This window comes from Ceratotherium simum, chromosome 26 (genome assembly GCF_057802395.1).
Source record: "Ceratotherium simum simum isolate JZ-2026a chromosome 26, ASM5780239v1, whole genome shotgun sequence".
NCBI classification, from domain to species: domain Eukaryota; kingdom Metazoa; phylum Chordata; class Mammalia; order Perissodactyla; family Rhinocerotidae; genus Ceratotherium; species Ceratotherium simum.
In genome coordinates, this window is record NC_141925.1 from 34839273 (window position 1) to 34865843 (window position 26571).

General features: G+C 39.1%; 1 protein-coding gene across 1 annotated transcript in view; it reads left to right on the forward strand.

The window, feature by feature from the left end:
- Positions 1-26571, forward strand: part of SDK1 (sidekick cell adhesion molecule 1) — a 917991-nt gene that overhangs the window by 378410 nt on the left and 513010 nt on the right. The window lies entirely within an intron of this gene.

The window sequence follows — 26571 nt, forward strand, 5'->3', positions numbered from 1 at the left end:
TTCTGATTTGAATCCTTGGGTATATATTTACTGAAATAATGTAAGTAAATAATAATATTTACTATAATAATAATGACAACTGGATAAGAATGGGTTTGGGGCATGTTAGGTTTGAGAAGCTTGTGAAAAGTCTGGGTAGAGAGATCAACTAGACATTTGGATGTACGCAAGTCTGGAGCTCAAAAGAAAGATCTGGGTTGGAGATACAAAACTGGGAATCATCAGTATACAGGTAGTATTTAAAACCAGAGGAATGGATGAGCTCTTCTAGGGAGAGGGATTTTAGACAGAAGAGAAGAGGAGCAAGCTCTGAGGAACTCCAACATTTAGCGAAGGGTAGAAAAATCAGATGTTCACAAAAAGACAGAAAGGGACAGCTAGAAAGGGAGGAGGCAACCAGGAGTGCTCGCTGTCATGGAATCACCAAAAAGAGAACTTTCTACCTGATTCCAGCCCATAAGTAGTCTGAGTCAGCTGGACTTGAATTCCAGTACACATAAAAGAAGAAGAGGAAGAGGAAGGAGGGATCAAAGCATAGGAGGAGAATGAGAAATGTGAGGGAAAAAAGGGACAAATGGAGAGAGAGAGATAGGGAAAGCCCATCATTTTATAGTTTTCATCAATCACCTTTTGGGTAAAACGTACCCATAATAGACTCAGCTCCACAGCCTGCTTGGGAAAAGGCCCAGTTTCCCTCTCTGCCATAGCCATAAATTAGAGGGCTCTCTGGACAAAACGTGTCGTGGACAGATTAGAAAGCTTAGGATCAAACAACCATAACAGCACTAGTTGATGCTTCACCCAGGATGATTTTTCTTCGTGTTTTAGTGGTTGGTCTTTATCATCACTGACGGAATTGCACTGTTTTACCTTGGAAGATTATAAATGGGAAGGAATCCTTAGTACTTATTTATCTTTGAGAGCATGAATCTTTCCTTCTTCAGTCTAGACGTGCCCATTCATTATTAGACAAGGTAACTTATTATATCCAAGAGATAAATTATGTCCTTTGGTTATATGTACAATGTATATACTTTATTTTTATAATCAGAGTCTATAGTTTAATGCATGAAGCAATTTGTGAATTACCTATGCTGAGTAATTTTGTGTATTTAGAAATTACGTATGTGAAGTCTACCCATGTTCATGGTCATTTTATCACATCCCTTTCATTCAATAAAATCATTGGGAAACCATTACTGCCTACCCTGAAGATCTAAGTTACCATTTACTGTGCTCTGGTGGGCTTAGTATTCTGTCTGAAACCTCTATCATGCCAAATACTTGAAACAACTCATTTTTCCTGTCAATAATCTTATTAACATTTTCTTATTTTAAAACTGGGTATATACAGAGAAATCGTAGTCTGGCTTGAAGCTGCTGTGTATGGGTTAATATTATTGAATTAAATTTTAGTTAAATTTGAGAATTTTGTCTATGGAAATGAATGTGAAACAGTATTTGTGTTAATTAAAGTTGGAGAGAAAGGAGGAATTGGCAACCTGCCATTGGCTTATCTCTGGTCCTTAGTTGTAAGTGGAATGTCTAGCTCTTTAGTGCCTGGCTTTCATATAACACATTCTATATGAATTTAAATAAATTGTAAATGCCCCAGGTAAAATTTAGTTCTTTGATCTAAGGATGAAATAAGGAATTGTGGCAATCATAGAATTTTTGAAAAGCATCTAATGATTAAATTTTTTTTAAAATCCTGTTTCTAAATATTTAGTGGAAAATACTCTTGTCTTAGCATTTTTCTATTATCTTGCTGTTCTTCTTAATATCGTTAGGAAAGATAATAAATACAACTTGCAAAGAAGCAATATAAAGTGATGGCTAAGAATGTGAACTCTGAAATCAGACTGCCTGAGTTCAAACCCTAGTTCTCCCATTTAATAGCTGTGTGGCTTTGGGCAAGTTACTCAACTTCTCTGTACCTCAGTTTCCTCTTCTGTAAAGCTAGTATAATAATAATACCTGCCTCAGGATTGGAAGGGTCACCTGTGTAAGCACCTGTAAATTTAGAGGGCTTAGACTACTACCTGGATCATGTCAGAGCATCATAACTGTTAGTGGTTTTTATTGCTCTCATTATTATTGCTACTTATTTGAGTGTTTCAAATAGAAGAAGAGGTTATGGTTTTGTGTTTCTCTGGGTGTTAGTTCTCTTCAAGTAAACCTTGCAAAGCAAAATTGCATTTTGTATTTCTGATTACTTTCATCCCATCTGCAGGCGTGAAAATTGCTTCCTTAATCCTTTATGTGAACAAAAGTCCAAGGTCTCAATAGCAGTAGGTGAGGTGGAACTAATGAAACAGTAGTGCAATAGATCCTGTGGGGCGAGTTGTAACTAAGTCGTGCAGGTTTTCAGGATATGATCAGCACATGTCACAATACTCTTCAAGAAGACATCTCTTTGGTTACGGGAAATAGGAAGCACCAGAACGTTTCACTGGTGAGACTTGGAGCCAGGGACACAGTTTTTCCTTACACCTTAGTCCTAAAAAGAACAAACCGTCACTGCTGACAACTCTCTAGGATTCCATTTGTCAATTTCAAGACCCTGTTTAGCAAGATAGAGAAGGTGCTAGGAGCCAGACTGTCTTTCTTGAGGCCCCAGAAAAAGAAGGATGCTGACAAGGGCTGCTGTGGAGGGCCAGAAGCTCACAGGCTCAGAGTCAGAGCGGGGATTCATTCCTGAGAGCACAACAGCAATGTTTAGGTTTCTGTGTCCTCCAAAAGTGTCTCACAGGTGTAGAGTAATATATGCTCGCACACACATACACATCTCTACATATACATACATATATAAAGATATGTGAATGTGTATATATGCACACCTGCATACACACATGCATGGGTACGTACATACACACCTATGCATGCATGCATATGTAAATATATGTATATGCATGCATATGTGTATGTATGTAGGTGTGTATGCATATATATGATATATATATATATCACAGCTAGTACATATATTTTATTTCATTTTAGACTTTAAAGGAATGCATAATTAGATTATTTTGTTTTAAATTAGTATTAATTAATGTACTCAGACTGAATAAAGTTGAGTCAAGTGTTTCCATATTTTTAAATCTACTGCAATGGTAAGAAGCTTTGACTCCTGTCCATATTTGAAGTGAGTAAAGTTATGAGTAAGATTTAGTGAGATTTGTCATGATAATAAAACATCCTAGATCAGAGCCATGAACATCCATGTTTCTGTCTCCAAATAGGGTAATTTTAGGGGAATTATACAAAAACTGAAGCTTATTTCATGCATACTAGTTTTTCTTCTTTGAGTTCTTTACTAAATAAAATATTTAGGGAAGGTGAATTTATGCTTATGACCTATCTCCTTGATTTGGGGCTTGTTCTCATGGTTTTGTTTGTTTGCACTCTGTGGAGTTGTCCTCTTAGAGCTTCATGCTGTAATTGAGGGATTTGTCCAACAAAACATTGGATGAGTTGAGCAAATAAGGATACCTTTAGAAGCTGTGCTAGCGAGAGAGTGTGTGTGCCTTCTAGGGTAACCAGCTCACTTCAGTTTGCCCAGGACTGGCCTGGTTTTAGCATTGAAAGTCCCCTAGGTCCCAGACACACCAGGATGGTTGGCCACACTACTTGTTGTTTATGGCTACTGTGGGTATAAAATTTGCCATATTATCATTACATATTTTCCCTACTAGTGTCAAAGGCTCTGCATCTATAAGGAAGCATGGAAAGTAGAAAAATAAATCTGGTATTAGCTAACTATCCTATAAATGCTAAGCAAGGCAGAAATGTTCCGTGAACAGAACTTAATTTATTTTCAAAGCATTTTTCTTAATAATATATCATTGTCACTATAGGAAGAACTTGTTATGCTTCCACAGTATGCCAGGCGTAGTAAATTTGAGAAAAATTAGCTATAAGATATTCCCTGACCCCAACATCTCATCTTAGTCTCACAGAATGACTGGATCACCAGTCACACCTTCTTACAAGCATTCTAGTTTATTTCCTCCTTCGTTCTCCATCTGAACAACACTCAACGCTTGTCAAAACATACCTGTTGAAATCAGCTCAGTGAGCATTTCCCAGTTTGCCACAGGGAGACATTTTTCTTTCTTCTTGGTGGAATGCTTGACAAAAACACACGTGCCTTGAAGGAGATATAAAATACAAGGCAAGTCAGAGGGTGCCAACAAGCTATGTCACTGGGATAGTCTTGGTCACAGCGATTGTTATAATGAGAAACACCAGGCCGTTAATAGCCCCTGCAGCTCAGGGCAACTCCAGCTAAGATGCAATTGTGTTGTGAAAAAGTATAATGAGAAAATCTAATATGTGTACTCTATTCTCGTATGCACATTTTATTCTGGTCATCTTAAAGCCTTTGCTGTCGTGCTTATAAATTTGAAAAACAGAAATAGTATATTCAGCTTTTGTATGCTGATATCTCTTTCTGGGGAAACTTTTTTTTTTGCTTACTCGTGGAAGTAGATGAAATCTGCAGGAGTGCTAACAACTTGGCATCTTGCTTGTGATTCTCAGACAAGAAACAGAAAATGTGACTTTCATATCTTCATATTTGAAAATAGCAATGATTTTAAGGGACAGTCATTTTCAGGAAGAATAGATGTGACCCATATCAACAGCAGAATGATGTTCTGCTGAGTTCTTTTGACTAACTCAGAGATCCTTGAGTTTACATGAAAGTAGAGAAATAAATTAATGACTTAGAACTCTAAGAAAGAATGGATTTTCTCTCTGACTGTTGTTTTCCTCAAACCCGTGAAAACTTGTGGATGGGTCCTCCATCTGTGAAGGAAGTTCCAGGTATGAATTCTCTGTGCTTTCTCAACACGTGACTGAATGCATGGAGACCCACTCTGTGCACCCAGAACATCTCTAGCCTCATCCCACCTTACAGTGATGCCTCGACCCCTTTTCACCACACTTTACAACTAATAGCCTCACCTATGGGAATGCTTCAAGCAAGTTCTGCGAGTTCTCTTTAACATAAGGGATAACTCATATGAATTCATATGACAATTAAAATAATCAGTAATACTGCTTTTATTCTGCTCCAATCTCCCTACCTTAAATCAAGCTAGGGTGGAATTCTTTGAGGATGGGACAGATCTTTGCTCACCCTTGCATCTCTTGCATACAACACAGAGCACCACAGAGTACTTGGTACTCAAGAAATATTTGCTGGTTGAATGAATGACTGAAGCTTTGTCTTGTGCCTGATATCCTTGAGTTCATCTTTCTTCCTTCCTCTCTCACTTCCTTCCTTCCTTTTCTTTCTTTTTATGGGGAGGGGGGGATGTAATGCTACAGCCAGAGGCAGGGAGAAGCAGTGTTTTAAGATTATTCCGGGGCTGGCCCCATGGCTTAGGGGTTAAGTGCGTGTGCTCCGCTACTTGGTGGCCCGGGTGCGGAACCACCCGGGGGCGCACTGAGGCACCGCTTCTCCGGCCATGCTGAGGCCGCGTCTCACATACAGCAACTAGAAGGATGTGCAACTATGACATACAACTATCTACTGGGGCTTTGGGGGGGAAAAAAAGGAGGAGGATTGGCAATAGATGTTAGCTCAGAGCCGGTCTTCCTCAGCAAAAAGAGGAGGATTAGCATGGATGTTAGCTCAGGGCTGGTCTTCCTCACAAAAAAAGAAAAAAAAAAAAGATTATTCCAGATGTGGGGTGTGGTCCACGGGGAGGTGGCCCTCTCTCTGACACTGACACGGTGGCAGTCTGTAGTCTGTTTGGTGCTCCCTTGGCCCGCCAGAGTCAGAAAAGTGGTAAATGGTTTATTCACGTTTGAAATATTGAGTGTTGTTTGTGTTGTTTTTTCTTCCTCCATTAACAGATTTGTATTGATTTTTAGTGATAAAGGTGGTTTCTCAGTTGGTTTCGTTAATGGAGGGGCAGAGAAACTTAGAACACTTTCTGCCGTCTTCCCGTGACTCGAATCCAGGTGGTCATGAAGTCCTCTTTCTCCACTGCCGCCACCTTCTCTCAGGCCGTCAGCATATTCTGCTTAGATTCTGGCAAAAACTCTGGACTGATCTCCAGGGCCCCAGCTTTTCCAGCTTTGTCCTTTGTCCACCCCCCCAATCCAGTCTCTACCCTGGAGGTTAAACAGATCTTTCCACAGGTCACATATCATCCTCCCACCATCCCACCTTTAAGTGGTGTCCCATTGTCTTCAGGATGAAGTCTGAGCCATGGTCCTCCTGGCCTGGCTGCTGCCTGCCTCTGGCCTCCTCTCCCTTACCCTTAGCAAGACAGCCACGTGGAGCACTTTGCAGTGCCCTTGCTGTTCCAGGCTCTTTTTTATCACAGGACCATTGCACATGCTGTTTCCCTACCTAGAATACCATTCCCCTGACTGGTTTTTACTTTTGGCTTCAGATTTCACCTTCCATATCACTTTCTCTGAGAATATTTACCAGGCCACTGTCCTCCTCCTAGCTGTCCACAGGTTCAGAGTGATTTCTGTGTGGTGCGATGTCACCTGTGCCTACCTCCGTTGTTGGTCCCGCCAGCTCTGTGATGTAACAACCTGTTGGTTGGTTTCTCTCTACATGTGAGCTCCTCCAGGACAGACACTATGTATTAGCCACTTGTGTATCCCCAGCCCCTACAAGAGCACCTGGTGCATAGGGGGGAATTGGTATTCGTTTGAATGAATTGGTTGATTTATGCCTAGTATTAATTTGCTTTTCATACTTATCTGTCTATTAAAGCACATTTGTGGAAATAAAAGAATCAAAGAGAGAGAGCATACTTTAACGATGTCAGTGGAAAGCTAAGCTGATTTACTCCTTTCCTGTGTCAGGTCTTGCAGGATGGAATGAGGGATAAGTGCTCACATTTGCTCTTATCTGCTGAGTCACTAGCAGTGTTGGCTGGGCAATCACATCACACTCTTTGAACTTGGAATTGAAGTGGGTTTTTAATTTACTTTTCTTTTTAAGGACTTGTGTTTTGTTAGTTTGGGTGCTCTTACAGTTTGGGAAATTGTATGGTAGGGATTTGTTTTCCCATTACGTGCTCCTAGAAGAAAAATAAATGATAAAAGAAATAGAAATCCCAATGAATTATGACACAGGCAATTTCTTGTGCATATCTGTGTACCCTGCCAGGTTATTCTGACCTAACTGTAGGTAAATTCTCATTTCAGAAATATATATCCATGAAGTTTATAGAGTTGTTCAAATGTAATTTTATTATAACTATATTATTATCAAAAACACATCTTTGGTACTCTGCAGCTTCTACTGATTCCATTATTAAAATGATAACATCACGTATCTTTTTTATGTGAGTCGTTTGTAGAACAACATTTTGTCCTAGAATGATTTTTTTTCAAGCTAGTTTTTGGAAAATTGGGGCTAAATGATAAACTGTAAACAGCTGGCTTACCAGGACTGGTAATTCTGGTTACCAGTGAAGAGGCAAATGGAAATATTGCTGATAGTGTAACAGGAACATACCCTGCATTAGCTTTTGGGGGTTTCATGTAAGTCAAAGAACTTGAAAGTTTAACAAGCTTCAGTTCAATCCATTACTCTCATTATTGCTTTCTTCAGTTAAGATATAAAGGCACATTGCATTGAGATTTTAACAATCAACCCGTGTAAAGGGTCACTTATCTGCTTTATTTTATACAAACGAATTTATCTTAGAAAAGCATCTCTGTAGAATTAAGTATGATACAGCAATATTAAGAGAAAAAAACATGTATTTCTTTCTATTGTAACTCCCATATCTTTGTTTTTCCTTCAACATTCATAAGTATCGATAAGTATTTTACAAAATAAACCACTGTCACTTAAACTTGTTACTTTGAAATCTATCTTCTTTCCCAACCCAGCTATACTATTAACGTCCTTGTTTCAGCTAATGCCACCAGCGTTTTCCCAGTCCCAAAGATTTTAGACTTGATTCTTGTTTCTTCAGTTTCTTACCCCACATTACATTAACCATCATCCTATATATTCTACTACTGGGCGGGGGGGAGCTTTAATTATGAAATATGCATAAATACAGAAAAGTGCATGAAACATCAATGTACAGAATAAAACGTGATTGTAAGGCAAACACCCATGTAACCACCTCTTATCCTGACGTTGAACACAACCTGTAAACCTCCCTTGGACCCCTTTCCAAGCATCCCTCTATTCCTCCCCAGAAGACTTGACCTTTGTGGTAAATATGTAATACTTGCTTGGTTTTCTCTGGTTTTACTGCTTATATCTTTTGCTTCTTTTTGGCTTTTATACAAAATGAATCGAACAGAACATATTCATTTGTGTCTTGCTTCTTTAATTGAACATTAAGTTTTTGAGATTCATCCATATTGTTGTTTGTAACTGTATTTTGTTCATGTTCATTGCAGTATGTTTTTCCATTGTATGAATAAGCCACAATTTGTTGTTCTATGGTTAACAGTTGTTAATCTTCTTTGTACTTATGGCTACAATGAACAACCCTGTCATGAATACTCTTGTATATGCTTCCTGCTGCATGGGGCCATTGGGTCATAGGGTATGCCTATCTTCAATAGATATTCCAAACTGTTTTCAAAGTGGTCGAACCAGTTTACATTCCCACCATCATCATGGGAGTTAACTCCAACTCTTCATCATTTTTAAATATTTGCCAATGTAGTGGGTGCATAGTCACACTTCACTATGACTTTAATTGGCATTTCCCTGATACTTAATGAGGTTAAGTAAGTTTTTATATGTTTATTTGTGAGTTGCATTTTCTCTCTTATGAAGTGCTTGTTTAAATCTTCACATCTTTTGCCCATTTTCTCTATTGGGTTATCTATCTTTTTCTTATTGATCTGTAGTTCTTTATAGATGCTGGGTACAAGTCCTTTTCTTGTTTTGTTTTCTTCATCTCTATGGCTTGCCTTTTCACTCCTTTTATGGTGTCTAGTGATGAGAAGAACTTATTTTTACTATAGTTATTTTCATCGATCTTCTCCTTTCTAGTTAATGTCTTTTTAGTCCCATTTAAGATATCTTTCCCTGTCGTTTGGCATGATGATATTCTCTTCTTTTCTGAAAGCCTTATGGTTTCACCTTTCACATTTGAGTCCCTAACCTATATGCTGTTGATTTATGTCTGTGGTGTGAAGGAAAATTCTTATATTCTTCCCTTTCTTTCCTCTATGTCCCTTCCTTTCCACACTCACCATCATTTTAGATTCTTATTGTCTTATGACTGGCTATTGTAATTACGTTCCTGCCTTCATCTTCCAGTTCATGTTCCATTTTACTTCACTAGGGAAATTTTCCTAGTATATCACTCTGGTGGTTGTGTATTGAATAAAAAAAGCCCACAATGTCACTTATTTCATACATGATTAAATTTGTCTATTTTTATGGTATTCAGAGCTCCTTAAAAACCTGTTGTTAGTTGCAGTTTCAGCAAGAAGAGAGAGCATCTCATCAGGGAAGATCCTCTGGCTCTTATGGCAAGTCATCACCACATCCAGAATCAGGTCCTCAGTTCTGCACATTTCAAACTCTTTTTTGTTTTTCTTTTTTTGTCTGAATTCTTGGAACTGATCCTACTCAGAGGACTGAGAGTGATGTAAGAGCCAAACACCCATTTACAATGAGGAATAGCACATTCCGATGACCATTATATTCATATCTGTTCTGTAGTCTTCCCTCTTTCCAGTATCAGAGTATCTAGGAAGCCAAGTTGGTATAACAAAATTGCTTTCTGTGCAGACAAAAGGAGCTAGGCCATTTTAACAAATATTTATTCTGAGCCATAGTGAGGCTAGACACTTTGTCCTATCTTTACAGCAGTCTACGGGTTTTTTCTATGCATCCAGTTCAATGTCTTTTTCCCTCTTGGATGGAGTCAGAGGAACACAGACAAATATTTATTCTTTGAACTTCTTTTTTCCAGGTTCCATGCTGACTCCCCCGACCCCCCCACCCCAATTAGTTATACTCCTTCATCAGGAAGAGCAGAGTAAAATTGAGTCAACTTGTCCCACTGTAATTCTGAAAGTAGCCTTTTTTTTTTTCCAAGTTGTGATATGTCTCACTGTTTCTCCACCCCTTTCCCCCAACCACTCCTGCTCCCTCTCTCCACCCATAGATGGACATCTATTTTACTTGAGCCTCTCCTGCTTTTCTTTCTTTAATCCTACTACAAAAAGTCTTGTTCTTTAGGCAGAACAAGCCACTGGCTATTTTTAAAGCATATCTTATGGTTTCTCTCTTGTTTACTTTTGGTTGATTATGTCATTTATCTGACTGGGTTACCCTGTCCCTAGGTCCATTAAATCTATAACTTTGAAAAAAATCCTATTTGGTGACATAATGAACCTTTCCAGTTCATTCCTTCTTCTCCAGGAAACATCTCACAATCACATTTCCTGCTGAATGGCAGAACCCTGTGTGAACCACATGATTCCTTTCTCTGGCCACAGCTGATTTCAGATCAGAAGTGACAGAGAAATTAATCCATTGGCTGATCATTGACTAGTCAGAATCTCTAAAGAAAGCTGTAGTGAGAAATCTAGACACCATAAAACATGTAGAATTATTTCTTGGAAAAACCAAAGCCACATATCGTCTGAAGTTATGGGGATACAGAGGAGCCACAATAAATAGAGGAAGCAGTTCTGCAAAGGGGGATATGGGACCGGTGCTAATAGGAAAATGGAAATGAAAGACATGAGGCCCAGGGAGAGAGAGAGACAGGAACACTGCCCCAGTCCCAGATGGCTTAGCAGCTCCTGTTTCAGAGCCAGTCCCTTTGAATGTGGCTGTGCTTCATTTCCAGATCTATGTCCTCATGCTGTGTACATGGTAACGAGGCCATCGTGAAAAGAAAGTCTTCCTTCAAACCTCTTCCTACCCTGAGTCTTTTCTACCCAGAAGTAATATCTTTTTTCCTTTATTTTAAAAATTAAGGTACAAAATTCACCCTTTTTAGTGTACAGTTCAGTGTATTTTCACAAACACATGCAATTCTTGATCTGCCACCACAATCAAGATATAAATACTTGCATCATCCCCAAAATTCCCTCATGCCCCTTTGTAGTCAACTCTTCGCCTGGCCACCAGTCCTTGGCAATCACTGACCTATTTTATGTCCCTATAGTTTTTTTTTTTTTTTTTGCGAGGAAGATCAGCCCTGAGCTAACATCCATGCCAATCCTCCTCTTTTTGCTGAGAAAGTCCAGCCCTGAGCTAACATCTATTGCCAATCCTCCTCCTTTTTTTCCCTTTTTCTCCCCAAGGCCCCAGTAGATAGTTGTATGTCATAGTTGCACCTTCCTCTAGTTGCTGTATGTGGAACGCTGCCTGAGCATGGCTGGACAAGCAGTGCCTCGGCACGTGCCCAGGATCTGAACCCGTGCCGCCAGTAGCGGAGTGCACGCACTTAACTGCTAAGACACGGGGCCGGCCCCTATGTCCCTCTAGTTTTGAATTTTTCAGCATATCATATAAGTGGAATCATACAGCATATAGCCTTTAAGTCTGGATTCTTTCACTTAGCATAATGCATTTGTGATTCATCCATGTTGTTGTGTGTATCAGTAATTTATTTCTTTTTACTCCTGAGTAGTATTTTATTGTGTGGATGTACCTTTTTTATTTTACTCCCCAATTGAAAGACATTTGGGATATTTTCAGTTTTGGCCAATTACAAATAAAGCTACTCTAAACATTCACAAATAGCTTTTGTGTAAACATGTCTTCTTTTCACTGAGTTAAATTTCTAGAGTGGACTTGCTGGGTCTTAAGTGTATGTTTAACTTTATAAAAAACTTTAGTTCTCAGTGGCAATAATCAGAAACCTAGTGTTCTATACCTAGGCAAACTGTCATTCAAGCAGTAAGGGGAAATAATGACCCTTTTAGACATGCAAGGTATTCTTATTGTCTATTGCTGCTAAATAAACCACCCTAAAATTTAGTAGCTTAAAACAAAACAACCACTTATTTCTACGTGAATCTGCAATTTGGGCAGGAGTGGGAAGGCTAATCTTTGCTCTACATAGTGTCAGCTGGGGTTGCTTAACTAACGACAGTAGGCTTCTCTTCCAAGATGACTCACTCTCATGGCTGCAAGTTGGTGTTGACTGTTCACTGGGAGTTCATCCAGGGTTAAGAGCCAAAGGCCTCAGTTCCTTTCCCCAAAAGCCTCTTCATGTGGCCTGGGCTGTTTCCGAGCACGATAGCTGAATTCCAAGGTAAGCTTCCCAAGAGAAAGAGCCACGTGGAAACCATATTGCCTGTTATGACTAACCTTGGAAGTCATATAGTGTTGTTATTGCCATTATGTTATCAATTGAGATAGTCTTATAGGCCTGCCCACGTTCAAGAGAAGTGACTCCATCTCTTTATGTGGGAGTGGCAAGGATCTGGAGGAGCATTTCATGAGGGAAATATTGTTGTGACCCATTTGGAAATTATAATCTGCCACATAAGGGCTCAAGAAGTTTACCACCCACCAAATCTCTTTGAAAGAATTACAAAAGGGCACATTCCAAGAAGAAGAAAAAGAAATCTTGGAAAAGGTAGACTATAAGGAGTGATAAAATGGTAAACTGTATCCGTTAGTCTAAGTGAATGTTGAATTTTTTTTAAGTAAAAAAATGTAGAACTAAAATCTCAAATTATAATAACATGGGGAAAGTAGTGTAGGAGCTGGGGGATGTGAAAGCTTGTGAAAGTTCTCGCTTTGTTTAATGAAATGATATAGATATTGGTTAATTATGGACCTTGTTACGAAATTCTTTATGAGAATATTTGGAACATGAGCAGGCTTTACAGCATCTCGTCACCTCCTTTTCATGCATCAATTCGTGGCAGTCTGCTTCTGCTTCCACCAAAAGGAATCATTTTTCAGTTCTTATTCTACTTGAACTTACTGGTTTTGACCCTTTGGTTCACTTTCTCCTTCTTAAAACACTCTCTTCTTTTGGATTCATAACACCACACACTCCTGTTTATTTTTCCGGTCTCTCTGCTTCTTGGACTCCTTTGCCAGCTCATCTTCCTCTCCCTGTCCTTTTTTAAAGATTTTATTTATTTATTTTTTTCCCCCAAAGCCCCAGCAGACAGTTGTATGTCATAGCTGCACATCCTTCCAGTTGCTGTATGTGGGACGCGGCCTCAGCATGGCCAGAGAAGCGGTGTGTCGGCGCACGCCCGGGATCCGAACCCGGGCCACCAGCAGCGGAGCGCGTGCACTTAACCGCTAAGCCACCGGGCCGGCCCTCCCTGTCCTTTAAATATTGGATTTCCTCAATCTTTGGTTCTGGGACTTCTTTACCTCCCACCTTATTTCTCTCCTTAGGCAATCTCATCTAAGTCCATCAGTTTACACAGCAACTATAGTACTTGCAGATGACTCACAAATATATATCTCTAGCCCACGCCACTCCTCTGACCTTCGAACCTGTTTATTCAATGGTATATTCATGGCATTTTCCTGGATTTTTTTCAAAGACACTTCATACTCAACGTATCCAAAACAGAACTCTTTTATCTTCATTGACCTTGTTTTCCTTCTCTCCTACCTCGCTCCACAAAAATCCTGGCTCTCCTCCAGCGTTCCTTTCTTAGTAAAAATGACACCACTGTCCAACAGTTGCCCAAACCAGAACCAAGGACTTAACCTTGATACTTCTTTTTTCCACCACCACATCTAGTCAATCACCAGGTTCTCTTTATTGTACCACCTAATATCCTACAAACCCACTCACATCTCTCTCTGTCCACCTCTGTCACCATCCCTGACCAAACTGCTGCTTCTCTCATAAATTTTTGCATTAGTGTTACAACTTGTTTCTCTATGTCCATTTTGGTTTTCTCAATCCGTTCTTCATGTTGTAGACAGAATGATTTATTAATGTGACCCCAATCATGCTACCCTGGCTTAAAATCCATTAGTATATTGGTCTAAATAACCAAATTCTTAATGTAACCTACAAGATCTATATAATATGGTCCCTTTCTTCCTCACTTGGCCTAATTTCTTGCCTTCATCTTTCTGTATCTGAAGTCCAGTCAAGCCACTTTGGTGTAATGGTCAGACTCTTAGTTTCTAGAGTCAGACTTCCTGAATTTGAGTCTTAGTTTTTTGCTTACTAGCTATAATCTTGGACAAGTTCTTGATCCTCTGTAAGTATCAGTGTTCTCATCTTTGAAATGGAATTATCAGTGTCTTCATCATAAGGTTGTTGTGTGAATTAAATGTGATGAAACATGTAAAGTGGTAGCATAGAGCCTGACATTTAATAGGCCCCCAATAGATGTTAGATTATGTCCTTGAGTGAACCGTGTTCCTTCATGTCTCAGGGAATTCCCACTGGCACTTCCTTCTGCCCAGGACACTCCCCTCCCTTCACTGGTTAATACTGACTTATCCTTCTGCTCCAGGAGGACCTTCCATCCTGGTTGGCCCAAGACAGACTCAGTTCATGTCTATTGTAGACCAGTTAATGCCTATTAATTATTTTTAGGTGTTCCATTTACTACTGGTTTGTGCAATAAATTATATGATCACCCTTCATGCTCACTTCAAAGATAACTTTTTCCAGGGTACTTTCCCTGATTCCATTGAGTCAGGTCCCCTATTATTTGTTCTCATAGTGCATCTGTATCTTTCTTTGGAGTAGCTATCACAATTATAATTAAAATGGGTCATTGTGTAACTAATTACTTGAGCTTTGTTTTTCCCATTAGGTTCTAAGCTCTCTGAGGATGAGGACAAGCTGTCTTGCCTCATCACTGATTCCCCAGCATCAGTCTTGTTTGGAGTTAGTGCTCACTAAATATTGTTAGAGAGAAGAAGAAACACTAAGCCAGGAATCGGATCTGTTCCATCCTGTTTCTGCCATTAAATATCAAGTCCTGTCCCCTCTCTGGGCCTCAGTCTCTTCACCTGTAAAATGAGAAAATTGGACTTGATGTTCTCTAAAGCTCCTTTTGACTACATTCTATGAGTCTAAGCACATCAAAGAAAACTCTTACCTATTTTCTAATATTTAGAATCATGAATTCTAAGAAATATATGCAATCAATTTAGATCCCCCCAAGGATAGAATACTATCTATTTATTGCCTAGTGAATGAAGCCCCGATTGTTATTATGGACTCCTAATGTGTAAACTGTGATGTTATCCTTTTTTTCTCAATATTTGTGAGAAAAATATGTAGTCTGTATGATTATATGATTATTGCTATACTTGTTAACAAGTTTAAGACTGAGCTAAAAGAAAAAAATCCAACTTAAGATTATTTAAAATGAACTTGTCTTTCTCCAGTTAGTTAGCCAATCAGACATTTTTTTTGTTGCTGTTGTCATTGCAAAAATAATAATCCTTGAGGAGACAATGTCATGAAAAGTCTAAAGCATTTTCATTGAGTTTTATAATGAAATTAAGTAGAAACTAACAGTGAGAAATGAAATCTGTAACTGCAACGGAAAATCTTGAAACCATTCTATGGGATTTTTTCCTTCTCATTTAATTGGGTCTCACAATATGTCTGTGAAATGGGAAAGGTTTTTGTTTGTTTGCTTGCTTGCTTGTTGTTTGTTTGTTTTTAATAATATAGGAAATTAGCTGAACCTAACTGCTCCCTTTCCAACTGATAAATGCATACACAACAGTTGCTTAGAGCTGAAAGCAGGAAGACCCTGGAAACTGAGAAATAGCTGCTCTGGAGTCATTTTGGTTTCTGGGAAGACTTAACAATGCTTTGGGATATAAAGTCTCCTGAGGTCTTCAAGAAATTTTCTTGGTAACTCTGAGGAATGGTGGGTCATGGTGCAGTGAGTGTTAGTCTAACTTGAAGGATTTTAGGATTGGGGGGCAGAGAGAATTATAAAGAGGATGTCTATGACTGCTGGTGAGAATAGACACATCCCCCAAATGGCTTCCACCCCAGTTGTGTTTACCCAGTGCTGCGTTGTCATGATCACCTACCATCCATTATTTTATCATGGCAAGTAGCTCGTCTACTGCACCCCACCCTCAAAACCTGGAAGTGTCTTTCTGTTTCTTGGCCTTATGGGAGATAGGCCAATATGAAAAACTAAATCTAAATCTAAAGTCCTTCTGCTGACAGCTCTTGGGAAAAAAACTGAGGCATTGTCAAAAGAGATAGAACCTATAGATGAAGAAGAAAGATGAACTGGAAACCAATGCCTAGATAAGTCCAGAAGTAATCTCATTTATAGACTCTGGGATTGCCTCAATAAAAGAGATGATGTGAAGAAATGAGAAAAATCGAGGAAAAGCTAAGCGTGCAGAGAGCACACTCGTGCCCAAACAGGCCCCCATTCTGAGGACCTGCCTTTGAGCGTTTGCAACGAGTTGGACGTAAAAGCTCTATTCTAACTCTTGAAACAGTTAAAATTTTTCTAGGTGCATCTTTCAATATTCTTTTGAAGGATTCCAAATGATTTCCTCTTCATTTGTTTTTTTCTTTTATTTTTAGAGGATAAACTTTTTTTTTTTTTGGCTTTGAGGCAGCTCTTGCTGATAGTAAATAAATACTTAAAGTACTAAGATACTTTTTTGTAGCACTTGACCACTTGGAAAGACAGTGGTTCCTAAATTTCAATGATACACCAAGCTTTTTAGAAAATGAGTTCCAAATGAAATTGATTTTTATCTGCAATACTCTCATCCTACAGACAGGATATTGACTACCTTTGATAGAATGGAAGTATGAAACTGGAATGAAACACTGCAGTAATAAATCCTATAGGAGCAATTCATGATCAACAGGATCATTCATTGGATGGAAATATCTGAGAGCTAGACAGTGTCAATAGAGAAGAATGATGAAAAAAAGCATTAGTTTTCTGAAGGCTTCTTCTCTCTGGAGTCATATGGTTTTTGTTGACTGGCTCTTATTTTCAGTATGCTCTCCTTTTCTAGCTGTTCATCAGCTCATATGAGAATCTTAAAACTCCTAATAATTTATAATCAAATATCTTAAAATATCAAAAATACTGGCATATCACAGTCCTGCTGGCATGTTACCATATGAATTGATTCACATTCATTGTGAGATGCCTTGGGATAGTCTTATTCTTTTATTTCTGTCTCATGTTATTTTGAATGTTATGCTTTCCTAATGCATTAGGTAGTTTTGTCTTACTGTGGGAAGCCAAAAGGTCTGTCATCAACAGGGAGCTTCTCTTCAGGACTGCAATCCCTGCTGTGTAGCGTATTTGGTTGCCGGCATAGTCACTTCATTATATGGTAGACAATAGTTTTCACACCAAAGGAGGAACACATAAATGTTGGTTTCATTTGAGAATTATATCAGAAAACTGAGTTCTAAGCACCTCTTGAATATTGATATCATTATTGATAAAATGATTATAAATCATTCTCAGAAGCAAGAACAAAGCAATTTTTATCTCATTAAAACTCAGAATAGAATTTTTATAGAGAATAAAGGATTACTTCAAGGAGCTTTTTAATAGGTGACAACAGGGAGACTTCTTTGATCATGGAGTTTTTAAGATTTGAAGTTTGGAAATCCATTAAGGCACAGAAGAGAAAATGAGGAAATATCTATGGATAGCATGGAATGATCATATGTTGATTGAAGGGCTATCAATGTGCATGTGTAAATGGTGAGTCAAGAGATATATAATCAAAAAGTAAGAGAGAGCCAGTGTCAGAAGTTGACTCGATGAAGGGATAGTGGGAAATTAGGCCAGATACATGAGATTCAAAGTTAAGGATGGAGGCATTAGGGAAGAAGGAGGTAGCGTGGACTGGACACAGCAGTGAGAAGCAAGTAGGACACATTCCAGCTCCAAGCCCAATGATATGAGGGGTGCGGGAAGTCTAGAGAGGGCTGCAAGGTCAAGAGTGCCAAAAGGGAAGAACTAGGGTTCAGGCTGAGCAAGATGAAGAAAGAAGCATTTGGAGAAGAGGTTGACCTTACAGGGGCTTTTGCTGAGATTCAGCAGTGAGTCCCGAAGGCACAATGAGAGTGGTTAAGGAGTTTTGGATTAATGAAGGATGCAGTGAAGCAGGAGATGTTCAAAGATGTCTGAGGATTTGAGTGCAGGAGATGAGGGATGAATTGAGATTCTGGCACTTTACCCATAAACAAGGATAGAGGCAGTGACATGCTGTTAAATGTTTAAAACTGGCTTTTGGCAAGAATTAAGTCCTAATTTGTAGCATTTGCCAATTTCTGTGGTGTAAATACTCCCACCAAAGCAAATTTCAGCTACCAACCTGACATCATTCTAGACAGAGGTGGACTGAAAAGCACAAAATTGGCTCTTGTGAGCCAGTAGGAGCTGGTTTCAGCCCACACTGGATAAAAGCCGTACTTGGATTAATCCTGGTGGACAAAAGCAGATAACTGGGCAAAATTATGAGTGGTAGAGAGTAGGGAGTATTTGATATCCCTCTTGACCCCTGTAGATAGAGATACAATGACCTCAGTCTTCTTAGCTTGTGGGCCATATAAAAACAGGCCTGGGCTGAAATTGGCCCATAGACCATAGTTTGCCAGTCATGGCTGTAGTCTTTATAATGCCTATGAAATGTCTCCAGTTGGAAATCTAATAGATACCTCAAATTCAATTGAATCTGATAAGGGATTGATATCCAGAATATATCTATAAAAAACTCCTACAACTTAACAATAAAAAAGCAAAGTTTAAAAATGGCTAAAGGATTTGAATAGCTACTTCTCCAAAGAAGATATACAAATGGCCAAAAGTATATTAAAAGATGCTCAACATCATTGGTCTTTAGGGAAATGTAAATCAAAACCTTAATGAGATATATCTACTTCACACACATTAGGATGGTTATTATAAAAAAATCAGAAAATAACAAATCTTGGTGAGACGTGGAGAAATTGGAGCCCTCATGTATTGCTGGTGAGTATGTAAAATGGTGCAGCCATTGTGGAAAACCATTTGGTGGTTCCTCAAAATGTTAAAACAGAATTACCATATGATCTTACCAAAAGAATAGAAAGCAGAGACTTGAACAGAGATTTGCACACTCATGTGCATTATTCACAATAGCCAAAAAGTGGAAACAACCCAAGTGTCCATCAGCAGATGAATAATGAACAAAATGTGGTTCATACACACAATGGAGTATTAGTCAACCATAAAAAAGAATTAAATTTTGTAAAATGATACAACATGGATGAACCTTGAAAGCATGCTGAGTGAAAAGAGCCAAACACAAAAGGACAAGTTTGATATGATTCCACTAATTTCGGATGTCTAGAGTAGGCAAATTTATAGAGACAGAAAGTAAAATAGAAGTTACCAGGGGAGAGGGGGAGGAGGAAATGGGGAGTTATTGTTTAATGGGTACAGATTTCTGTTTTGGGTGATGAAATGTTCTGGAGGTAAATGGTGATGGTTGTGCAACTTTGTGAATATGCTCACTGCTATTAAATTGTACACTTAAAATGGTTAAAATCATAAATTTTATGTATATTTTACCACAGTTTTAAAGAAAGCAATTTAATAGAGGAAGGATAATCTTTTCAACATATGGTGCTGGAGAAATTGGACATCTATAAGCAAAAAAATGAACTTCAACCTAAACCTCACATCTTATCCAAAAAAAAAAAATAGAAAGTGTACCATAGGGGCCGGCCCCGTGGCTTAGCGGTTAAGTGCGCGTGCTCCGCTACTGGCGGCCTGGGTTTGGATCCCGGGCGCGCTCTGATGCACCGCTTCTCTGGCCATGTTGAGGCTGCGTCCCACATACAGCAACTAGAAGGACATACAACTATCTACGGGGCTTTGGGGAAACAAAAAAAAGGAGGAGGACTGGCAATAGATGTTAGCTCAGAGCCGGTCTTCCTCAGCAAAAAGAGGAGGATTAGCATGGATGTTAGCTCAGGGCTGATCTTCCTCACAAAAAAACAAATAAATCAAACTGTTTTTTTAAAAAAAAAAAGAAAGTGTACCACAGATTTAAATGTAAAATGTAAGTCTATAAAACTCTTTAGAAAAAACATAGGGGAAAATCTTCAGGACCTAGGAATTAGTGAAGATTTCTTGGACATGGCATCAAAAGCAAGATTCATGATGGAAAAAAATCAATAAATTGGATTTCATTGAAACTGAAACCTTTTGCTCTGTAAAAGATGCTGTGAGGAGGATGAAACGATAAGCTATAGACTGGGAGAAAATATTTGCAAACCGCATATCTTTCAAAGGACTTGTATCTAGAATATTAAAGAATTCTCAAAATTCAGCAGTAAAGTAAATTCGATTAGAAAATGGGCAAAGGGGCCGGCTCTGTGGCTTAGCGGTTAGGTGCGCGTGCTCCGCTGCTGGCGGCCCGAGTTCAGATCCTGGGCGCGCACTGACGCACTGCTTCTCTGGCCATGCTGAGGCCGTGTCCCACATACAGCAACTAGAAGGATGTACAGCTATGACATACAACTATCTAACGGGGCCTTGGGGGAAAATAAATAAATAAATAAAATTATAAAAAAAAAAGAAAAGAAAATGGGCAAAGGAAATGAATAGACATTTCACCAAAGAGGATATACAGAAGTCAAATAAGCATGAAAAATATTTTAAACATCATTAGCCATTAGGAAAATGCAAATTCAAACCATAATGAGATTTCACTACACACCTATCAGAACAGCTAAAATAAAAAGCAGTGACAACACCAAATACTGTCAAGATGTGGAGAAATTGAATCACTTATGCATTGCTGGGGGGGTGTAAAGTGTCACAGCCACTCTGAAAAACATACACTTATCATAGGACCCAGTGATTACACTTATTGGCACTTATTCCAGAGAAATGAAGACCTATGTTCATGCAAAAACATGCACACCAACATTAATAGCAGTTTTATTTGTAATAGCCAAATTTTAGCAGTTTATTTGTAATTTGTGAAAAATTAGAAACAACCCAGATGTTCTTCAGTGAGTAAATGATTAAACCTACTGTGGTACATCGATACCATGGAATACTACTCAGCAATAAAAAGGAATGAAGTATTATTACAGGCAACAACTTAAGTGGATCTCAAAGACATTATGCTGAGTGAAAAATATCCAATGTCAAAAGGTTATGTGCTGTATGATTTCATTTATATAACATTCTCAAAGTAACACAGTCATGGAGAGGAAGAAAAGATTGGTGGTTGCCAGGAGTTAGACATGCAGGAGGGTTTGGGAGGGCACAGGAGGGGAGAGTTATGGATGTGAATATACAGGAGTGGCACAAGAGACCTTTGTGGTGATGAGATGGTTCTGTATCTTGATTGTGATGGTGGTTACACAAATGATGTACACATGCTAAACTTGCATAAAACTATATGCACACACAAATGAGTACATGTAAGACTTGTGCAATCGACATAAGGTATGGGGATTGTAGCAATGGCTGTACTGGTTTTGATATTGTACTATAGTTATGTAAGATTTTACTTTTGGGGGAAATTGGGTGAAGGGTACATGAGACCCTTCTGTACTGTATTTGCATCTTCCTATGAATCTGTTCTTTTGTGTGTGTGTGAGGAAGATCAACCCTGAGCTAACATCCGTTGCCAATCCTCCTCTTTTTGCTGAGGAAGATTGGCCCTGGGCTAAGATCCGTGCCCATCTTCCTCCACTTTATGTGGGACGCCACCACAGCATGGCTTGATAAGCAGTGCGTCGCTCTGCACCCGGGATCCGAACCTGTGAACCCTTGGGCTGCTGAAGCGGAGCGCGTGAATTTAACCACTACGCCACCGGGCCTGCCCCCAAATCTTTTCTTATTTGAAATCTATGATTGGTTTTAAAACATAGTTGTGCAGATTAATAAATTATTATAAAGTAAGTATTCACATGAGCAATGTCAAGAAATGGAACATTGCAGCCTCTGAGAAGCCCTTTCCCAGTCTAACTCCTTTTCTCCCCTCTAAAGGCAACAGTGGTCCTAACTTATAAGTACGTTAACCACTTTGTAATTCTTTATAATTTTACCACCTAAGTGTGCCCCCTAAGTGCTATAATTTAGTTTTTGGACTTTATAGAAATGAAATCTTACTGTATATATCCTTTTCTGTCTGACCTCTTTCACTCAACATTATTCTTAGGAAGTTCATACTTGTTCTAGAAAATAAACAGTAATTTTCCTTGCTATTGAATAGTCTACTGTATGCACACACCAGTGTGTTTATCTATTCTAGTGTTAATAGTCTTTTGAGTTGTCTCCTAAAGACTATTATAAACAGTGCTGCTGTGACCATCCTTACACATGTCCCCTGGTATACTTGGCTACATGTTTCTGTTGAGTTTTTCCTAAGAATGGAATTGCTGGGTCATAAAGGCATGCCTTCAAATTTACAAGAAAATGCCTGTTTTTCAAAATGTTTTGCCTAATTGTCCAGTTTTTCTGTAACACTTAATGCCTTTTAACATATACTTATTTATAATGTTTATTGTATGTCTTCCATTATTAGAATATAAGCTCCCAAGATATTGTTTTGTTTTGTTTTTTTCTCTTTTGTATCTGCAGTATATATAACAGAGCCTGGGACATAATAGGTACTTAGTGACTGTTTGTTGAATGAATAAATTGAATCCATGTGAGCTACATCCCAAAAGAGAGCTTTCCCTTCACTGATTAAGCCTCCCTTCACTTGAATCAGGTTAAAACTAATAGAGATCCAGAATATTTTTTCTGAACCCCTTAGGACCAGATGTGTTTTGGAATTCAGAGTATTTTGTTTTTCATATTTTGAAAAAATAATACAGTCCGTACACTGTATATTACCTAATACCACAAGTATGGACTCTGGGAGCATTACATATTCAAATGTATTCATGTCTCTGCAGTGAAACTATGACAACACTAAATGAGATAAGAAAAGACTCTAAACAGGCATATATCAGTTAAAGTAATTGTTTGATGAGTAAAATTTTAAAGGATCTGCCCATCAGATTATCTCATGAAGATGATGATGCTAAAAATTATACATCAGAATTTATAAAAATGTTTTAACTTTTATTGCAACTCTGTGAGATGATAGGCAATGTAGATATGATGATAGCCACTTCACAGAGGAGATAAGTTAGGCACCAGAAAATAAGGATCTTACCCCAAGGTTTACTATACAGCAGAACTGAAACTCAAACCTGGACTTCTGATTTTAATACCGCTTCAACAGTGCCACAGCTGCTTCTCATTGTTGAAAGTGGCAGTTTTTGTGATTCATAAATTAACATTTCCAGAAGGGAAAAAGCTTGTAAATGAAGCTGTCATAAATCATGCACACTTGTCCTGAGATTTGGAACAGAGCTAATGGCAGTGCTCCCACTGAGGCACATGTGTGCGCTAGGCTGTCCAGGTCAGCATTCATTTGTCTGCCGCAGTGAAGGCGCTGACCCTCCACGCACTGGGACATTTGCCTTCAGCATCGCTGACCTCCCCATTCTCTCTTTCCTTTGTTGAAAATTCTCTTTCCACATCAGATCCACAGTGCCACCCATTACACTCCAGCCTGGTCTCCTCTCTCAAAACAGAAGAGGATCTGAAATCAGCCATCTGGATTTATAAATTAAATAGCAAATCTTACTGGGAGTGATTTTCAGGGAGGTATTACCTGGCAAGGCATTTACATTGAGTGAATTGATTGAATGAATCAATGTAGATTACAGTCTTCTTATGGATTATGTTTATTGTATTTGTCTGTCTCCCCCAGTAGAAGGTAAGCTGCATCAGTACAAGGCTTTTTATTGTATTGTTTGCTAATGCTTTCCCAATATCTGTAACAGGACTCAGTACATACTCTGCTTATGTAACCAAATATTTGCTTAATATACAAATGAATATTTAGGCTGTTTAAGAGATATATGCCTTTGAGCTCTGTTAAAAAACAATTTCAGACAGGAGGAAGCAGATGGGGAGATTTTTGTGGGGAGTAGGTGGGTTTTGACATGCCCTATGAGAGCACTCATCATAGATTATTATCATTATTGTTTGTGTAATCTTCCATTAAGATTTAGTTATCTTCATGAGGACAGGAAATTCATCTGTGCCTGGCACATAATAGGCATTCAGAAAGTATTTATTGACTTCACGTGCTGCCAAGATGGAGTACCCCCATTGCTCCCAGGTCCTCCCCTTACTACTAGAATTCCCTAGACATGACACAGCAAAGAAGCAAAGGAAGTCTCTGAGAGGTGGAAACAAGAGGCAGTCTGCCTGGGGATTTGGGCACTTAAGGATCAAGGTTTTGGTGAGTTCCCAAGTGTCCTTACTGTCGCCTTTGTATCCTGGACAAGGAGCTGCAGAAACCTCTGATCTGAACCAGCAGCAGACACACATATACACAAGGCTCCGAGGAAGCTTCTTATTCATTTTAGCCAAAGGACGGGGAAATGAGTGGCCTACCAACAAAAACTCCTTTGGAAACACCTGTCCTACTCTAGCCAAACAGGAATAGAAAAAACATCCCCCCCCACCAGCCCCTCCTCATGGGAAAGTTAATGTTCCATACCAACCCCTGGTCCAGTGAAATAGGCGGGTACTCTGATCTGCCCATTGGGGGGTGTTGGCAGGACTGAGCAGTCTTATTATCGTCCATCCTCTGTCCAGTGGAAACAGGTGGTGCCCTGATTCTCCCACCAGAGTACTGTCAGCAGGTTCTAGAACAGAGCTGAGCATCCTCCCAACTCAGCAGAAAAGAGACTTAAGGAGGTGGTGAGAGGTGAGGCTAGTTACCCTTAGGCTTCACCCCTCACGCCTATTTCAGCTGGGCCCAGTGGGGAGGGGAGCTTCAGCCCCACCCTGTGGCAACAGAGCAGTCAGCCTCCCCTCCCCTCTGGGCTGTGGGGCCCAGAGTGGAGCTGCTCTTCACTCCCGCTCAGAGGCAATGAAGTAATGGGAATCGGTGCCCCACTTTTGCCAGGGTAGTGTTGGAGAGTCCCAGTACAAACCTGCACATACACACCCAGCTGGCGCTTATGCTATACAGCTACCATGGGTATGCCTGCGAAAAAGAGAAGATTGCATAGGCTGCAAAGTCTTATTATACTATCCAAAATGTCTAGGATCTGATTGAAGGTGATGTATCACACTGAGAACCAGGAAAATCACAACTTAAAAGCCAATGAACAGACACTAATACAGAGATAAGTCAGGTGTTGGAATTATTTGAAAAAGATTTTAAAGCAGCCAGTCATAAAAGTATTCCGACAAGTAATTATGAATTCTCTTAAAATAAATGAAAGAGTAGAAAACCTCAGCAAAGAAGTAAAAATAATTAAAAAAAGGACCAATTTGAATTTAAAGAACGGAAAAATACAGTAACCAGAATAAAAAACTCACTGGATGGGCTCAACAGCAGAGTAGAGATAACAGAGGATCGACTCAGTGAACTTGAGGACAGATCAAGAATTTACCCAATCAGAACAACAGAAAAAATAGACTGTGGAAAAAAAAAAAAAAATGAACAGGCCCATAGGGACCTGTGGGACAATAACAAAAGTTAACATCCATATCATCAAGACTTAGAAGGAGAGGAGGATGAAGGTGAGGTTGAAAAATATTTGAAGAAATAATGTCTGAAAACATCCCAAATTGGACAAAAACCTTAAACCTACAGATTCAAGAAACAGAGCAAAACCCAAATTGGAAATACAAAGAAATTCACACCAAGACACATCATGATTAAACTTCTGAACACTAAAGAAAAAGTCTTGAAAGAAGTCAGAGGGATATGACACATTACTTATAGGGGAACGTGAATTCTAAAGACAGCAGTCATCTGAAACCATGGGGGTAGAAAGAAGTGGCATAACATTTTTTTTATATACTTTTTTTTATTGAGGTCATAATAGTTTATAACATTGTGAAATTTCAGTTGTACATTATTGTTTGTCAGTCACCATATATATGTGCCCCTTTACCCCTTATGCTCATCTCCCAACCCCCTCCCCCTCTGGTAACCACTAATCTGTTCTCTTTGTCCATGTATTTGTTTATCTTCCACGTGTGAGTGAAATCATATGGTGTTTGTCTTTCTCTGTCTGGCTTATTTCGCTTAACATAACACCCTCAAGTTCCATCCATGTTGTTCCAAATGGGACAATTTTGTCTTTTTTAGGGCTGAGTAGTATTCCATTGTATATACATATATACCACGTCGTCTTTATCCATTCATCAGTCAATGGGCACTTGGGTTGCTTCCATCTCTTGGCTATTGGGAATAATGCTGCAATGACCAAGGGGTGTATAAGTCTTTTTGAATTGTAGATTTCAAGTTCTTTGGATAAATACCCAGTAGTGGAATAACTGGGTCATATGGTATTTTCTATTTTTAATTTTTTGAGAAATCTCCATACTGTTTTCCATGGTGGCTCTACCAGTTTGCATTCCCACCAGCAGTGTATGAGGGTTCCCTTTTCTCCACATCCTCACCAACATTTGTTGTTTTTTGTCTTGGTAACTATAGCGCTTCCAACAGGTGTAAGGTGATATCTCATTGTAGTTTTGATTTGCATTTCCCTGATAATTAGTGATGTTCAACATCTTTTCATGTGCCTATTGGCC